This window comes from Paroedura picta, chromosome 10 (assembly GCF_049243985.1).
Source record: "Paroedura picta isolate Pp20150507F chromosome 10, Ppicta_v3.0, whole genome shotgun sequence".
NCBI lineage: Eukaryota > Metazoa > Chordata > Lepidosauria > Squamata > Gekkonidae > Paroedura > Paroedura picta.
Genome location: NC_135378.1, coordinates 73,711,911 through 73,717,910, shown reverse-complemented (window position 1 = coordinate 73,717,910; position 6,000 = coordinate 73,711,911). Strand labels below are relative to the sequence as shown.

The window sequence follows — 6,000 nt, the reverse complement described above, 5'->3', positions numbered from 1 at the left end:
ATTCGGGCAGTAAAAAGCAGGGTATAAAAAACAACTCATCATCTTCTAAAAAGATCCCAGACCATTTAGGGCTTCAGAAGTCATCACCAGTACCTTGAATTTGATCTGGAACTCAATCAGCAGCTACGGCAGCTGTTTCAAGACAAGACAGATATGATCTCTTCAAGGAGAACCCATCAGCAATCTTGCCACTGCCTTCTGAACTGCTTGTAATTTCCAGGGCACCTTCAAGAGCACCCTATGTATTACAATAGTCTAGGTGGGAGGTGACCATGGCATGAATCACCATGGCTAGGTCAGAACTGATCAGATTGGTGCAAATTGAAACATTCCATCCTCACCACTGCTGACATCTGCTTGTCCAGGGACAAGGAGGAGTCAAGCCAGGCCCACAAGATCTTAACCCACAAAAGAAAGTTGGACTCCAACAAGAACCAGGAGATGAAGGCCCCCTGGAGGCCCAGGCCTTCCCAGCCAGGTGATCTCTGCCTTAGATGGATTTAATGTAACTTTTATCTACAAGTACAACTTCTTAATGCTGATTCATTACTAGAACAGCTCAAAGAAAGTTTTAAAGGAATTGCTGCTCTTATTCGTATTTGAACTGCTTAATTATTTGAGTATTCATTCATTTATTTAGTTTATATACCACCCTTACTGTGACATCTCGGAACAGCAGAACAAGAAAGTGCAACAATCTGAACATGAAAACATAACAGTCACGACCAGTCAAACATCAATCAAAGTTTAGGGACAATGTACACTGGGGCATCTGCAGCAAATCAGGGAACGGCTGAATAGCAACTCTAGGCTAGGGACATGTGGTGTATCAAAGTTGGCTGGCAGAGGGACAAGGTTATATAATTTTTTTAAATTGTTATTTTTTATTATCTACCTGAACATAGTCATTGGGAGAGCAGGGCAAAAAGTATGTAAACTACACAACACAATTAATTGAGTCTTCCCTTTTTCCCCCTTAGTCTGTGACTTCCAGGATATGCTTTCTGCACATTTGTTTTAAATTACTCCCGCACACGTCAGTAAAAATACATTTTTTTTAGCCACTGAGAGATAACAAGCCTCGTGAGTAAATGACTGTTAAACTATATGCACTAAGTTATTTTTAAGTAGTTGTTACAAAAAATGATACAATATGGTTTATGATGACTAGGAGGAAAAATTGGTGGGAAAAGGAATCGGCTATAATGTCACACCATGAGCAGCCGTCACCTATCTACTATGAATGGGAAATCTTTTTACATGTATTTTGGATGTCCATCTTGTGGGAGCCTCCTTCGGCCATAGTGAAAGTTTATAAGCTGCTTTCTGCTCATCAGTGACCCTTAGTGAAATTAATTTCTTGGCCATGTGAGTGTTGTAATGCGCTGTGAGTGTACAATTTTTATATTGATGCTGTAGAGTGCTGTCTGGATGGAAACACAATGCAACTGTGGTTCTGGAAAAAGAACATCTGGTGTAGCCAACAGAACACACACATGCACACACACACACACTCTTCTCTCACACTGTGGTGCTCACAACCAAGGCCTTGTTTAGGAGAATAGCAGAGCCCCAAGGTGGTAAAATGCACTACACTCTTATTGCAAGACCCTGACCTGAATTATTCAAGGCAGCTTGATATTGTCAGATCTCAGAAACTAAGCTGTTGACCCCTTGGCCCCCAGGCCACATCCCTAGCGCCCCCCCTCCCCATATGAACACACATGTCTTTCCTAGGAAAACACAGCTGCAGTAGGAAGAATCAAACTGCTGCCCCCAAATTTCTCACCGCCCACTGGCACCTTCCGCCCCCCCCCCGGGGGGAGCGTACCACCCACTTTGGGAACCCCCAGTCTAAGGGTCCCATACTTTTCCTGCACAAGTGGGCGTTCTCCATCCCTTTAATACAAAATTATATTTGGGGATTCCTTCAGTCTACTTTGGTGGCTGGAGTTTAGAACGCGGGCCTTTCGTTCTTCCTGAACTGCGATTACATGAGCATGTCATGCTCTAGTTACGCACCACAGATTCAGTTTCAGTGAGCATTTTAAGCCGATAATCCTTGTAAGCATCACATAATTACTACCTAGAATACACTATAGATAAAAATGTTGTTGTGCAGAAATTGCTATGTATGACATTGTCATGTGTAGGGTCACTGGCAGTACATTCCCAACTCGAATTCTCCATTAAAATAATTAAATAATCCTGTTCTTCTGAGATTTCATTCTAAATACATTTTGAACTGCACTCTTAATTATCATATTTTGAATCTTCCTTCTGGCAAGGTTTAGTCTCACTGGCAGCTGAAAGTAGGTTGCCAACTTGCAGGTGGATAGGGTTGCCAGCCACATGGCCGCCATCAGGGGAAGGGCAGACTAGGGTTTTCGAGCTGCAGGCTGGAAACTCCTAGAGATATGGGGATGGTGCCTGAGGAGACAGGGACCTCAGTGGGGTACAATGTCATAGAGTCGACCCTCCAAAGCACCCATTTTCTCCAGGGGAACTGATCCCTGTAGTCTGGAGATGAGCTATTATTCCAAGAGACCCCCCAAGTTCCACCTGGAGGCTGGCATCTTTCGGCCTGGACACCTCTCAGAATTACAATTGATCCCCAGGCTACAGACAGCCATTCCACCTGGAGAAAAGAATAAGCATTTTACAATCTCCTTCCCTTTGTCTCCCTACAACAGGCTCCCAGTCAGGTAGGTGGGGCAGAGAGAGCCCTGATATTTGTGAAAACAGCACAATCAGGGCTGTGGCAAGGCCAAGGTCACCCAGTTGGCTGCATGTGGAGAAGCAGGGATTCAAATCTGACTCTTAACCACACCACCAAGTTGGCTTCTAGAGGCCCAGCTTTGGGCCTGGACTCTGCCATGGAAGCTGCCTGGGGATTCCAGACCTTTCGCTGTCTCTCAGCCCACACACATGATGGATAATGCACTTTCCATGTCCTTTTGCAATCTACTTCTGAACTGTCTGAGGAAGTGTGCATGCACATGAAGGCCCACACTTTGAATAAAGCTTTGTTGGTCTTAAAGGTGCCTTTGGACTCACAGTTTGTTCTGCTGCTTCACAGCAACATGGCTGAATCTACCTCTGTATTAACCAATTTGTGCGGAATGACGACTAGCCTGCTATCTAGAGTTGTTGAGGGGAGGATAAAATAGAACAGGGGAGACCAAGAGGGCTGGTTCATCCATATACCATGTAGCACGTGCACGATGCCTTCCTCCAGCGGATCAGGACCATAGCCTCCCCCCTCCCCCCTTTCCCCTCTTTAAGGACACTTGGAATGATACCCCTTTACATGGGGTGGGGGCTCAGGCCCCCGAGAATCCTTCAACCGACTCTGGTGCTATGGAAGCCCCGACTCCTTAGACCAGGGGTAGTCAACCTGTGGTCCTCCAGATGTTCATGGACTACAATTCCCCTGAGCCCCTGCCAGCAAATGCTGGCAGGGGCTCACGGGAATTGTAGTCCATGGACATCTGGAGGACCACAGGTTGACTACCCCTGACTTAGACCACTCCTGGTCCACTCCTGGTCTGTGTCCCCATTGGAAAGAAACGCTGGGCAGAAATGAACATTGGTTGCACTGGATTCTGCCGGCAGCACTCCTGGGATTACTCTTCATTCACTCAAATGGGTAGGGTGTTGGTCTGAACTAGCACAATAAAACCAGTAGCACCTTTAAGACCAACAAAGATTTATTCGGGGCGTGAGCTTTCCAGTGCATGCACTCTTCCTTCATTCAATGTCAGCCTGCTGCTTCCCAAAAGAACAGGCAGTCTTTGGGCCCCTTAAGGAATGCAGAGGTTGTGGCGGGTTTCAGGTGGTCTGAAGCCACAGAACGCAGGTAGAGTCCCCGGCACCTCTAAGGCCCAGGAGCTCTGATAAGGTGACCAGATTTCATCATTGATAAAGCCGGACACTATTGACCGGGGGGGGGGGGCAGTGTTCTTGATTCAAATATTGGTCTATATGGAGCAACCAAAAGTTTCATGGAATGCAAAGATAGCATTGTAATACATGTTTTTTTTAATTTCAACATAAGTACAATTTGCTAGGTGCCTCCAGATGTCCCTCCAAAAGTGAGACAATCTGGTCACCTTAAGCTTTGATGTCGTGCACTTCTTCAGCACTTGGAGGAGGACACAAGCTGGCGCGGCCCCTGGCAATTCCCGCAAAGCGCCTCCTGGCCTCTTCCCCACCACCCGCGCCGGCTCCCGTTTCCCGTTTCCCGTTTCCCGGCCGGGGTGGCGCGTCTTGCCTGCAACGTGTGAAGCCGCCTCCCCGCAGCGCACTTGGGCGGCGTGGAGGTGGGGGAGCGGCCAGAGGCGCCTCAACGCCCTTCTCCCGCCGGCTTCTGGCTCGCTCCAGGCGCTAGTGGGAGCTGGCGAGGGCGAGGCAGCCAGCGCTCCGGCGTGCGGGGAGCCAGGCGGCCGGGAAGCGGCGTGGTCGGAGGAAGGCGCGCGAGAGAAGGGAGGGGGACGGCTCCGCCGGCGACACCGGGGCAAAGACGCCGGCCCAACCCAGCCCGGCCCGCTCCGGGAGGACCTCCGGCTCGCAGGACTTTCGCCGCCTCTTGTCAAAGTCCTCCGCGGGCTCCGGGCAGGGGCTTCGGGGGCTCCCGCCAGGCCGCGCGGGCTGCGAGCCAGTTCGGGGCCCCGTCCGTGCCCGGCCCCCTTCCCCGGGCTGCCTTCGCGCCGCAGGAGCCGGGAAGGGCAGGGCGAGCGCGGCTCTTCCGACGGGGTCGAGAGGGACTGAGCCGCCGGCCACGCGTGGCCAAGAGGAGACCTCTCCGAAGCGGAGCGTTCTGCGCCTCTCACACTTTCCCGGGCACCCAACTTGGGAGCTGCAACTCCTAGGGGTAAGGCAGTAGTAAGGGGGGGAGGGCAGTAGTAAGGGAGGGGGGAGAGCAACTTCCCTGGAGAGAGCCCCGCTCACGTGTTGCGGTAAACACGTGCGCAGCCGGCGTGTATGTATCAGACACCGGGTTGTAAAGAAGAAAAAAAAAGAACGTGTGAACGCTTTACGAATGAAACTGGGAGTGGGTCACTGGGGTGCTGCTCGTGCTCGGCTGTACGTGCGTTGAAAGTAATGTAGGAATGGCTGGAGGCTTGCATGAAGACAAAACATCAAATTTACGCCGGGCACGGATTGTATGTGGGTTTGGCTAACGTGGGAACAGGGCATTCATGTCAAAGCACGACCGTTCTTGTGCGGGTTGCAGGTGTCCAGAGTGTTGAATTGGACACTGGAAATATGCTGACAGGTTGGACAAGGTGAGCCTGAAATCCATAGAGTACCTGTGCCGCTGTCTTGTAGCAACCAAGAGGGCTAATGGGAAGGGGCTGTAGGTCAGTGGTAGAGCATCTGCTTGGCAGGCAAAAGATCCCAGTTCAATCTCTGGCATCTCTGATTACAAAGATCAGGTAGTAGGTGACTTTGGCTTGGGACCCTGGAAAGCCCCTGCTAGTCTGACTGGGCTGTACTGAACTAGAGGGACCAGTGCTCTGCTTCAGTATTAGGCAAGCTACATGTACTCACATGAGCTGTGGCACTAAAGATGAATGGGTTTATGAACACCTTTGAATAAACTTAACTTGGTTAAGTCCTTGGAATGGAAATGGGTTTGCTGTGGTCCTCCAGATGTCCATGGACTACAATTCCCATGAGCAAATGCTGGCAGGGGATCATGGGGATTGTAGTCCATGGACATCTGGAGGACCACAGGTTGACTACCCCTGTGCTTTTTTTGGAGGGGGGAGGACGCCTGTTGCTTTGAATGGTGGTGTGGTATTTTGGAATAAGAGATATCTTTTAAAAGCAGGAAACTTTACTCAGAAAAAAATGCATATCGAGCCACTGGAAAGGGAGAGCTCTTTACTTGAGCCCTTTAGATATGTCCCCTCTGCTAATTGGCTGGCTGCATGGAAAAGGAAAGTGGGGCTGGAACACAGGAGCTGTCCTTCAGTCTCTAGGTCATAAGCAAGG

At 50.0% G+C, this 6,000-nt stretch overlaps 1 protein-coding gene across 1 annotated transcript in view; it reads left to right on the top strand.

Annotated features, from left to right (window-relative positions):
• Window positions 1-4,377: 4,377 nt before the first annotated feature.
• BMPR1B (bone morphogenetic protein receptor type 1B) overlaps window positions 4,378-6,000 on the top strand; it is a 247,951-nt gene continuing 246,328 nt past the window's right edge. Inside the window, exon 1 of the mRNA XM_077300844.1 lies at window positions 4,378-4,873. The gene's annotated coding sequence lies outside the window, so the exon portion shown is untranslated. The remainder of the gene's footprint in view (window positions 4,874-6,000) is intronic.